Source organism: Drosophila albomicans, chromosome 2L (assembly GCF_009650485.2).
Source record: "Drosophila albomicans strain 15112-1751.03 chromosome 2L, ASM965048v2, whole genome shotgun sequence".
NCBI classification, from domain to species: domain Eukaryota; kingdom Metazoa; phylum Arthropoda; class Insecta; order Diptera; family Drosophilidae; genus Drosophila; species Drosophila albomicans.
This window is the reverse complement of record NC_047628.2, coordinates 3,657,462-3,671,350: the sequence shown is the minus strand read 5'-3', so window position 1 is coordinate 3,671,350 and position 13,889 is coordinate 3,657,462.

Below are 13,889 nucleotides of genomic sequence, written 5' to 3'. Positions count from 1 at the left end.
GGCAGTAGGCAACAGCCTGTGCACCTGTGTATAAATCAAATAAAACTGCTGGCGTCCAAAAGTTTAACTTTTGCTTCATTTGTTAGGCGAAAAGCGAATTTCTAGCAGAAGCTGGGCGGGAGGTTGTGCTCCAAGGCCACCATTAGCTCTGCCACTCGGGTTGCCTTATCCATTTCAGACTCGGTTAGCGCAAATGGCATTACTCGCATATAGCTGGACTTGCCTCTCGCTGTAATTGCTTAGCCAATGCGTCTCAAAGTGCCATTGAAAGGATTGCATTTTGGGCGAGTATTGAGCTTCTGAATTCTTCTCTCCCTCAATCCTTGACTTTCAGGGGTCCATGAGATTTTGAAGAGTGTGTGTAAAAATGCTAGAAGTTCCCATTCGCTTGATTCTCTCAGCCACTTTAAAAGGTTTCTCTTGTAACTGCAACCAGGCAAGTTTTGCCTTCGAGTAATTAGTAAAGTTTTCGTTTTCCAAGTACACCACTTAAGGCACTTCCAGAACCTAAGCTTTAATTACACATTACAAAGTTTAATTTTAATTTTCAGCAATACGATGCAGTTCACTTGTTGCTCATCACTTTGGGATAAGTATAACCGTCTATTCAACTCATCAACAGAATGAGCTCCCTTTGATTAATTGATTGATTATTGATTGTTTTTCGTACTTTACTTTGAAATGACTCTTAAATTCTTTTGCATTATTAATTCGTTTTGTATTCGTTCGTGCTCCATGCATTATTTCATTTGAGAAAATCGAAATCAAAGATTAGTTGCTTGAATATAATCTATACTCTTCAGGGGCACCAACAATTTGCACTGGCAGATGGCTCATCTGTGTGTGCTATTTAAACACTGCTCATTATCACGATTTCTATTTTTTCCTCGTATTTATAGCCTGAATTAGCTTAGTACGCATATTTTGACACTATTGACGCTTGTAGACTGTTGTTAATTGTTGTTATATTTTTAATGTTTTTGCGGTTGTTATTGATGTCGTTGCTGTAGCCATCGCTTATGATGTTGACGTTGTCAGTTTTAGTAGCTTTATGCGGTTCAATGAGTTTTATTGGAGTGACGCTAATAAATGCATTGTAACTAGGGATGGCACGATTAATCTATGATATACAGCAATCGATTATTTTGTTTTTCTTTTCAATTTAATTGTATTGAAAAATGAGTTTCGATTAATGGAATCAATATCCTCATTATTGATTGTCATAAGAAAAGTGATTATACATCACAAATTTTAGACGAGCTCAGCTTTCTTCTTAAATGCTCCATCTTTAGAGCTAAGCTACCCTTTATTCTTGGCATGAGATGGAAAAATTGAAATTATTATTTTGTATAGTCACTTGACGTGAATCCCAACTTGTAATTATTAATTTACTTTTGAAAAATAAATTGTATAGTATTCCTATTAAAAAATAATCGAAAAATTCTATCCAAAAATTATTTGATTATTGTAATATTTCTTCGATTCAATGCGATTAGTAATCGAGAAAATTAATATCACTATATCATCACTAATTGTGAATTGTAAATACCAATAATCCAAACACAAAATATATGTAAATATGTGGGATATGCGTAATTCATGAGAGAATGTTAAAGCTAGTTTAATTATCATGATTTATTCAACTTAGAGAAACCATTTCTAGAAGTAAAAGGGCTGATAATTCATCATTTATTCGCGCAATTATATTGTAATTGTATGGTATTAATAATTATACTTGTAATACTTGACCTCAAAAGGGCATTGATTTAGTCTTTACACAATGCAGAGAAGTGAATCAGGCAAAAATACTACAAATATAAAATATACTATATATATAAAAGTGAAATTATATATATAAAATGTTTATATTTTAAAAATAAATCAATAAATTATTTGTTTCAAGTTTGTGTGATCTTGAGTCACAAAATAAAAACCAATCAAGAGAAAATAATGTAGAGCCACACGTATTTAGGAAATCTTGAACATCCTGAAGACCAGAGATGGCTAATTAATGTGGACATTTTCGAATAAATATATTTTTAACAATTTAACAATGAGCTCATCCAGACACGACTGACACAACACAACACAACGCAAGCAAAAGCAACAGCAATGACAAAAACAAAAACAACAACAAGCAAATCCAAGCCCCAATTAAGACGGCAAACGCGTCGCTCAGTACAGCAAATCAAATTAGGGGCAAAACACGTTTACCGTTTTAAGCATTCGCTTGAGTACGAGAATGCGAGAGATCTACTCGAGGCAATTACGGCGACAGCGTCGAGTCTCTTAGCGTCTCGATGGAATGATTTCGCAAACGGAGCGGGGGCAACGCTGCGTATGAGTGTTATATGTGCCGTTGACGTTGCCGTTGTTGCTGTTGCGTTTATCTCCATTTGCGAAAGATACTCATACACTTTTGAGTAACGCTAAATGAGACATGTGTAGGCCAGCAAATACGCGCTGCTTGCATGTGTACACAATATGATATCTGAGATAGTCACGTGTTAACATCATTTCTAATTATGAACAACAACTGAGAGTTGTACGATAAATCGGTGAGTCTAAAAGACAAATTTACCGATGTGAATTTAAAACTTTGACCAAGCCGTAATACGCATCACTAATGAGTTTATTCAACTGCCTATCTTAATGTAAATATTTACAAATAATAAAATGTGGTCTTGCCTTCGCATTTGCCTTCTGATTTTCAGATTGTATTGAAACTGGCAATTCAATGTTTTCATTGCAGAAGAAAGTCGTTTTCATTGCTATTTGGCACATCATGCCTCACATGCTCTTTTTTCAACAGGGTATAAAAAATACGCGCAATGCTCAGTTTTTATACCCGATACCCAAAGGGTAGAAGGTATTATAACTTTGTGCCTGCAGCAAATGTAGCTAATAGGCAGAAAAAGGCATCTCCGACCCTATAAAGTATATATGTATAGTATATTCTTGATCAGCACAACAGACAAGACGAGTCCGTATGAACACATAGATCTCAGGTACTATAAGTTTGTTTAAACTTTTTGCCACGCCCCGTTACGCCCCCAAAAATTGAAAAAATTTAATACCAAGCGTAATTTTTAAGCTAGATTCACGATTTTTAGTTTATACAATAATAACAAGAGTATTTATGATTTCTCAAAATTATAAAAATTCTTTATGAAAAAAAAAACATCTACTGCTGTAGATGCTTTGGTTAATATGTAGTAAATAAAGCGTTTTCTTAATTTGGTATATTTTTGGATGGTTTTATTGAAAATGGGTAGCGGATATCTCACAGTCGAGCTCATTCGAATGTAGCATTCATACTTGTTTAAATCTTGACCGCACGAAAGTCATTAGGCTAATGACTTTTCGTTATTGTATTTCTTTGAGAAGTTTATTTACTTAGTGCATTCTTACCCTATCACTGTGGAGTGTATTAATGCCCACCCACAGGTAAATTTCATCGCATATTTTATTGCTACTCGATTCTCCCCTCTTTGACTTTGTCCTTTATCTTAATTGCATTTTGGTTTAGCGTTCTGTTTGATTTTGCTAAATAATCACAAATTAATTGAATAGCCCGCTTCGTTTTGGTCCAAAACAAAACCAGACACAGAACTCCATCCAAGGTATAACTTCTGAATTCGCCTCTGGCTCTGTCTCCCTCATTCTCCTTGTGTCCTGGCGTGCCAAAGTGCAAACAATTGTAATTTGCCATTGCCATTACATTTATCTGCTTTCTTATTTTTTTGCGATGCTTGTTATTTTTAGCATTTTGTTACTTTTGGCCACGTGCCCTAATTAGTTGCCTACCTGACACTTTCCCGGCCAAGCCCTGCTGGACCAGGCCCATTCTGTGCCTTGCACAACTTTGAGCAACGACGCATATTATTTTGATTAGGTCCCATTGACATGATTCAGCGCTTTTTTGTTCTGTCTGCGTCGAATGATTAAAAGCTTTAATGTCACATTTCATATAATGAAATGAAATTGAATAAAATGTTTAACCACTCAAAGAAATATGAAAAGTATGGAAATTTAAGAGTTGATTTGAACTATATAATACCAAATTATACGCTATACAATCATCTTTAGTTTGCTCGTTTAATTAGCTACAATATAAATTGGAAAACAAAAAACATGCATATTAAATCGCATAAAATTTTGGCATCGCGAAGCAACCGCAAAATGAATTGTCTTATAATTTAATGACACTCAAGAAAATTGAAAAATGTTCAAATGTTTTGTGCGTGTGTGTGCCAACAAAAATGTCGAGAAACCAATGCCACGAATGCCATAACACTTTATATTATGTATTGCATTGATATATTGTGCGATGTATGTATGTATATTTTCATATATGCGAGTCTTTATGTATAAACATGCATGTGTGTGTGTGTGTGGATATCGCTTATTTCTAGAGCCAACAGACGTAGCCGCCTCCACAACGAGCAGCCGCAAAATAAACACACGTGTGAACATGAATTGAATGGCTGACCAAAAGATGCGCTGCAGATACAATCTCACGCATACAACGCTATCGAATACACACACACTTACACACTGGCACATGAATGCATGTAAATACTGAAGAAAATCAGCGCCAAATTGACGTAATTGTCACAATTTTTGTCGGCGACAATCGTCGATTTGTGTGGGCTAACAACAACTGTCGTGTGCGTCTCTCTGTCTGTCTGTCGGTGTGTCTGTCAGTCTCCACGATATGTTGTGTGTATGTTTTTGGGACCTCTGTGAGGCTCCACATATGAAATAATCATAAGTATAGTTGAGAACTGTTTTAACAAACTGTCAAAGAAACAGAAATGCCATTAATCATCAAGTGACAGTAGCTCAATTCAATCTCGAATAGCATTAGCTGTAAGTAGCACTGAGTTTATTCAAAATATACATATAACTGATAAAACTCAGACATCTTCTCTTTCGCTTCTCCTCACTTTAGTTTTCACTAAGACGAATTTCATTCCATTCAAGTCACTTTAGCAGAGCCCCACTGTATGATGAAGAATCACTTTTGTGAGAGTGTATATGGCTTTGGATATAGCGCAGGCGCAATTGCAAACATTTTGTGATGTGACTAAATGACTGACTGACGACGACTGGCAACAAGTTTTTGCTGTTGTCTTCTATATAAAAGTATCTGTAGCCGTGCTGCAGTGACTTGTGTCAGCTTGTCCTCCCCATCAATTAACACCACTTTGCTACACACACAAATGAACTAAGCAAATAGAGAAATTCAAACCGATAGGCAGGCCAGACAAAAAGTCGGATTTTATTGTATATACTATATACTACATAGTAGTATGTATTCAGTGATCAACGGGTTCAGCCGTGATGCGAATTGTCAGCAACACCCACTCCACACGATTTGCCAGCCAACAAATATTATAAACAAATTAGCTATACGACAATAAATTTACAATTGTATTTACATATGCACAAACATTCAATTACGAATCCTCTGTTAAAATGTTATCAATTAAGATCTGTTAATTACGTTTTAATGTTATTGAATCAACCGAAATTCAAGTAAATTAACATTAATGATAATGAATCTGTTTCAAATATTATTATTAATTGCAATGTGATGACTATTTTTAAGAATTATGCTATGAAATAAAAAGTTATATTAAGCTGTAGAAATATTATTTTAAATTTTAAATTTAAATTATTTGCCAAAACTTTATTGAATAATAACGATATATAAATAGATGGTTTTTGCAAATCACTTATGTGAGCCTCTAAGACTATCCAATAATATATTTCTTGAAACCACATTTATAAAACGATAATTTAATACATTCTATACGTAATCGTCATCACAGCACAAGCATGAGTCAAGAATTTTCCAAGTTTTCATAGGCATAAATTGTCTGAATATTTGTTTATTTGTTTCAAAGATTTTCAATAGTCTGTCTTTGTTTAGCTATTCGCTTGGGTCAATAAAATTTCGCTTTATTGCAATGACTGAAACATATTGTTTTTTCTCTTTGAAAAATTGCATGAAAATACACAAATTTAATAAGGTGGCAAGTGTGTAAAATGTTATTATCACAGAGTCGTTTCATCTGATATTTTAAACATTTTGTATTTTTTAAATTTATTTATTTGTCCTCAGCTGAATATTTTTATATACTACGTCTATGCGACCAGAAATAAACATAAATACAAGTCCATGTTCTATTTTCATAACATTTTGTGAGAAATAAGCACGCAAATATACATATGAACATATTTATATACATAGGTATTTTTATTTTATAATTTTACGCTTTATACCATATTATTCGAATTTAGCAAGCATCGTACTTTGAGTACGTGCAAAATTAATAAGTAAAAAGGAAAGTTTTTCACTATGAAGAACTCAAATAAATTTATAAATAAATGAAAAATCCATTCTTATAGTCGATGCTGGCTTTAAAACAAATGTAATGCAAAAATAATATTGTTTTTATGACACATTACATTGCCAGAATAAAACAAGTAAGAAAGCTACAGTCGAGCACACTCCCTGTCCATTTAGAATAAAACCAAAACAGTACAGTATTGTTAATAAAATATACCAAATTAATACACCACAAAAATACTAAAATATTCTTCAGGTTATGTTTGGAATATTGATGCAGTACTAAGCTCGTAATATACCGTATACCAATATACCATATATAAAAGTACGAACAACGAGATTTCCAAGAATCATTAATACTATAATTATTATTGTATGTTCCAAAAATCAACTCCAGCTTCGCTTACACTTGTTATTTGATTTGTTTCGATATATGGCGGCGGAAATGGCAAAAATTTCAAACAAACTTGGTCTGTATGCAAACAAGTGCTGTCAAACAAAAATTATATCTCTGTCTCTTATAGTCTTTGAGATCTAGGTGTTCATAAGGACAGACGGACATGGCTATGCATATCGTCTCGGCCGTTGACGCTGATCAATAATATATACTTTATGGAGTCGGACATGCCTCCTTTTGTCGGTTACATATGTTTCCTGCAGACCTTAAGTTTCTACCCTTTGGGTAGCGGGTAAATAATATTGTTCTTATGATATATAAGAATATATTTTTAGAATACTTTAAAGTCTATCTAAGTATTATAAGTACATTTCGAGTTTTAGGATTTGAATTCATTAAATTGAACCAATATATAATTTAGTGCTATTTTTGTAAGAAAATGTTACGCATGTTACACATGGTATTTAGGATACTAAGTAGAATAGTCGAAGACATAGGGAATGTCATCGCATTCACTTAATTGTTTAATCAATGCTTCTGGTTCGATTTTCGCTAATGATTGCGAACATTCATTTGTTTTCAGTCAGGTTGTACCTACGTGCTACCTTAGCTTTATTTACTCTCCGATCGGCTGGCTTTATCTAATTAACAACAGGTTGTCGCATATTATTTCCAGCTGCCAAAAGTCGAAAAAAGTAATTGCACAAATTAAAATGCACAATGCACATGTGAAGTGGAGAACCCGTGAAAACAGGTCGCATAAAATTTTTAAAAATACAGTTTGTTTTTTATTTTTATTGCGACAGAGTAACTGAACGTCAGATGCAGCTGACTCTGGGCTGTGGTAGTCACCCAATGCACTGCCATTTCGTGTGTGCAACCATTTGGAAAATGAAATCAGAAATCACTTTAACAATCAGCCAACCGGCCAGTCCCAGTACCAAAGTCTGGCTGACTCAGCCCAACTCAACACAATTCGATGCGGGCCATACACTTCTCTCTTTGCCCCATTCACATAAAAGTAAAAAGGGAATTGGGAGTTTTTCGTTATCATCTCTTCAACTGAGTGCCACATGTGATACACACCACCCAATTAAATGATACAGAACAGAGAGAAGTAGTTAAATCTGCGTGCTGATAATTAAAAGGTAAACTCAATCCATCGTTTGTGTAAATGTCAATTCGCTTTTCTTTATAAAAATGAAAGACATCTAATTGAGACGAAACATTGATATACTGCATCTTCCTATATAATAATTATAATAATATTCGTGGAAAAAAGGGTATCCTAGTCGCCTACTATACAAATTGGTACTTTTACATATCATATTATATAGTTGCATAATGTAGTATAACAAAGCTGAGCGTTATCAACTAAGATGTAATTGACAGTGCAAATTGTCTAATAATTGTTTGTTTAATTTATGGCATATGTCAGATATAAATACGTTCCTACATGATTGCATAATGTATTGTATAAGGGCTCTTTGAAATATATATATCTATAATGTTTGTTTTTTATACTATAACTTTACACTGATAGTATAAAGTGTTATTAAAAGATGATTATGAGAATTTTGAAATAAACAGAAAACGCTTTAATGTTAATGTTAAATTAAACATCGACCTCAGAGATCGAGCCTTAAAGTCTGCAGCTTGCTGCGTTAAAATGGCATCTTCAATATTTGCACAGTTGGTTATACATTACAAAAATAGACAATTTCAATATTCAAAAATAACTAGAACCAATGTGTTTTTATTTTTCTTATCTCATTTTGTTTCCATATAATTAAAATACCGTACAATGAGGCCTAAAACAAAAATACTGAATACTGAAAATTATCATAGAAATTACTTAGTATATTTTTATGCTCCAAAATATGTAACAGGCATAACTCCTCTATATATAGTTCTCAGATAGGAGAGATAGGACAACACTTGTTTTTTTGCACACAGATTAATTAAATAACTACCGTAATTTTGAAGCTAGAATCACGATTTTTGGTACATTGAATCCTAACTAGTCCTTACGATTATTTGGTTACGATCTGCTTCAGCATTAGTGGCTTTGATTGTCAATCTGACACATTTTATACTCTGCGGTATATTATAATACGGCCTTCGGTATATTTTAGTATATTTTCTGTATATTAATACGGTATATTTTAAAAATAACACCGCATTGTTAAGTGTTGTTTTGCTGGTCGATTATTATATACCAAACTTCGCCTAAGCATAATTAGTATTATGGATACTTCATTTTTTGTTTCCTTGTCGATAGAATACTATGTCTTGAATGATACAGTTTGCTGGTTTTTATGGCCGCCTTTAGTTTTTTTTTAGTTTCTATGTATATGTATACACTAGTTTCTCTCTTCGACTGACAAACTATTTGACCACTAGACCATCTGCTGTGGAATTTTATGAATATTTATATATTTGTTTGTAGACTATATAACAATAAATAAAACTTATGCTTTTGGTCAGCTTATGCTAATAATAGCCACAAGACATTCGAATTATTAAACAATACTTGCAGAATTGAAAATATTCTTTCATTCAGCAAAAATTAAAAGTGATATATTGTACAATATATATTGTAGAAGGAAAATAATTTTAAATAATGAACTAATAAGAATTTGTTGCAAAGTTCGATTTCGTAAAGCACTCGTATAAAAATGTCTGATGAATTACGAGTAATATTGCCACTCGTAGTTCTTTTCTAGTTTTTCCAGTCTGACACAAAGAAGGAAGTTCAAAAGAAGCAAGCACATAAGTTTCCAGAATGGGAATGGGATAATTTAGGCCTGGGTCTGGATAACTTATTGACAATAGATGGCGACACATACCACAAATTGCTGTTCCTTTCTGTTGAAGCATTTTTGCAAGCCAAGGCAAAAATCCAAGCAACTACAAAAGGCACAGAGCCATCAACTACTTAGGGTCCGGCTTTAGTCCTAAAAAAGAAGGCCGCAATTTTTTCACTTGTCCAATAAGAAGACGGCACACTTTTCAATTGTGTGTGCATCAGAGAATGTACTTAATATAAGTATATATGTATGTATGTGAAATTTCCAATTTCGGAATGAGTGTCCAGTATGCACATTCCTGTACAAAGTGTTACCAATAGCAGAATCATGCCATAGTCAGACTATGTTGTTGCGGGGAAGGTAAATCAAAAAGCCGCTTAGCTGTTGTCCTGTCATGCATGTCCTGGCCAAGTTGGCAGCAAAATGGCAAAATGGCAGCCAAACAAACGAGGCAAAGTAATATTAATACGCTCATGCTTACATATGTATATACGTATGTATGTTTAATGTATATATGTAGTATGCATGTTTATGTATATGCCCGAAAAAACCGTGTGCTGCTATAAATAACCTTACGACATGCTCTGAGTACTTGGAAAAGGACCCACAGGCCTCGCCCTAACCTCGCATACCACATAAGTATGTATGCGTGCACAGCCGTGTGTGTGTGTGTGCTTAGTTTGTGCATGTGTCGTGTATACACGCAAACTTTTGTAACTTTTTTGTCTGTAAGTAAAATCAAGGAAACAAAGTAAAAACTGCTTTCCGTTTTTCTCTCTCTTTCTCGATGTAAAAAGTAAAACGAACCCAACGGCAACTGTGTCAAAGCTACATTTGTCAGTGTGTGTGTGTGTGTGTGTGTGAGTATAGAAAATAAAAGACACAAAAAATTATGCAAAAGTTTGGCAGCCTCGACTTGTAGTGTATGTTAAATCGTTGTGAGTTCTGTTCTTGTGGTTTGTCCGATTTTGTAAGTTTGTAAGTTTCGTTATTGGGGTAGCTCTGCACATTATTTTAAGTTGCTTGAAAACTTAACTTAATTAAAGTTATTTATTTAAATACGTTTATATGTTAGAGATGTAAAAAACGTGATTTAAATTTTAGTGTTTTGAAATACCTTAAAACTAAAATAGACGCATTTGTAGTAGACTACATTTTGTATATCTTATGAAACCATTACCCACAATACTTTGTTTAACATAATATGATACTGAGTGCGACATACTATACAATGAGCGAGTATACAAATCATGTAATCAGAGATTATTTATTACTCAGACGTCTGAGAATGCTGTGGGATTTCAATAAAAAAAAAGTCTTCGAAATCATATTGTGTGTATGTGTGTGTATGTGAGTATTCTACACACAGAGAGAAAAAAATCTATATTGAAAATTAGATTGTCAATCATGATTGAGAAAGTTTTCAATCTTAAAAAAGTTTTTGAAATAAGATGTTTAGGTTGCAAAAATCTTATTTTAAGATTAAACAAGTAAGAAAGTTACAGTCGAGTGTGCTCGACTGTGAGATACCCGCTACCCATTTTTAATAAGGGCAAAATATTGCGGTATTATTTTCAAAATATACCGAAAATACTAAAAATACTAAAAATATACCAAATGGTATGTTTGGTATATCGATACATTTCATTCACCATTGAAAATATACCATAGACGGCACAATGTACCAGATTGTCGGCCAAAGCAACTAAGAGCCCTAGTAAGTAGGCGTTTTTGCCCATTCAAAAGTATTTCTTTAATAACTTCCACAATTTTTATCCGATCGCAACCAAATTGTCAGGAATTATAACTACTATAGTAGTTATAGTATATACCAAAATTCACAGCTCTAGCTTCTAGCCCCACTTGCGGGGGCGGAAGTGGGCGTGGCAAAAATTTGAAACAAACTTGATCTGCGTGCAAACATAACAAATGCTGTCGAAAAAAAATTATAGCTCTATCTCTTATAGTCTCTGAGATCTAGGTGTTCATACGGACAGACGGACAGACACACAGACGGACAGACGGACATGGCTATATCGTCTTGGCTGTTGACGCTGATCAAGAATATATATACTTTATAGGGTCGGAGATGCCTCCTTCTACCTGTTACATACATTTCTTGCCGGCACAAAGTTATAATACCCTTCTACCCTATGGGTAGCGGGTATAAAAATCTTATTTGCTTCATGAATTCGTTGTTGTTCTTGTTTGTAGATCGAAAAAAACTTAAATTTAAGAATTTTTTTTTGATTCTTAAAACAAGTATCATAAATATTTTGAAAGTGAGAATGTTGTAAATCTCTTCCTCCAAAATTAGAACCAAGTTTCTAGGGCAGTAAGTAGAGACGCCGCAAATCATTCTACCGTGTGATTATCGGTCCTGGTCCTAAATAGGTATGTGTGTTCTAATCTTGAAAAATACAAAAATCTTGAATTTCAAAATTGAGCAATCTAAAGTTTTAATAGAATTTTGAATTTATTTAAGAGTAAACCTTCTTGGTTTTTATTTTTTATTGATTAAAAGCATCAATCACGTTTTTTCTGTCAGTGCACATACAAATTTATAAGTCCGTACTCATACTCGTGCACGTTTGCATAAGCAGCATTGACAGCAGGTGTTTCTAGTTGCCACTTTTGGCAGAACACATTTGTGTGCGCCTACGCCATGAACAAACATATTTGCAGCAGCTCCTTTGTGTGTAGTTTGCATATGTATGCGGCTTTATTGTTATTTTGAGCGTGTGTGCGGAATACTTACTACCCTGACAACACCTTCGAGTCGTTACGAAAGTCTGAAATGAAGTTAGCGCATTCAGCAGAACTAAGTAATTAAATTATACTGGATGGCACAACATGGGATAGATACAAAGACTCAAAGTCAGACGGTTGCCCTTCAGGAAAGCTTCAGAAAGTTCGACTATAATAATGAGTGACAAAAGTTTTCGCATTGGGAATATGTTGTTAGCACGCAACAACAATTGCTGAATTATAATATGCTTATAAGTTTGTTCCCCTGAAGATATCGAACTCAGGGAATCCATTGCATCCCATTCAATAATAACACATATTCATCATTCTCATATATATTTTTTAAGGATTTCAAATTCATTTTATTGGTTTTTTTCTTGTTTGTTTTGCTTTTGCTTATCTTTTCCTTTGTGTTTGTTTCTTCCTCTCATTTCTTGTTCATCATTATAATTGGTTTACTTGCTCGCATATTTTTTCTTTTTCATTATTATTGTATGCATGGATTTTTTAAGACGTTTCATCTTTGTTGTTGTTTTTTTTTTTTTTTTTTTTATTTTTTTTTGTTTTTGAAATATATTTATATATACGCACTTGCTATATAAACTTAAATATATAAACTAAATTAAATAATTTGAATTTTCTCTTTTTGTTTTGTATTCTTGTTTTTGTCTGTTTTTTCTTTCTTTCATATTTTTAATATATATATATTTATTTTTATAAATATATGTACTTTGAATTTAACGCACGCACGCACATGACACAACAACAAAAGGTTATTCCATTTCGAATATTTGACAAAAAATATTTGTTTTCTTGCCGAATTACAAACTATATATAATTATATAGATTTGCAATTTGCATATTATTTAGCAGATTTTAGTTAGCTTAAAACAATTCTTTCTCTTGGAAGTTATACAAAATGATACACATACATATACATATTCATATACATATCCATATCCATATCCATATATAATTTTATAGTGTATATTCTTCTCTTTATACATGTACATACGTAAAGCAAGTATTAAAGCTCAGTTATATGATTTGTAGAGCATTGCTAAATAAATTACATTTAAAGTTAACTAATAAAAATTAAAATTGCACAGAAACTTTACAAAATATGTGAAATGAAATGTGAATTCAAGTTCGTATTTTTGTATTTTTTTTTTATTTTTGATGTTTTCACTGAAATAAGTTATTATACATCATATACAGTAAGTATGTATATATGCATACGTAATATATTTTTATTATATTTATTAATATTGTTGTTGTTGCTTTTTTTTCTTTTATTAAATTATTTGCTCAGACTACTATAGACTATGAATTTATATGTATGCATGTATGTATAGATCTTCCAATTTTTTATTAATGCGCCTATTTGTTTTGTCGTTGGTGTATGCCTGTTTTGTGTGTGTGTGTGTGTGTGTGTAAGTGTATGGGTGTTATTTTTTTTTGTTGAGAAAATAATGAAAATGTCCTTCAAACAATGTGATGTGTGCTTTCTTTTCAAAACTTGTTTTTATTAATTTGTTAATTATTTTTTAATATTTATGACTTTTTGACGCAACAA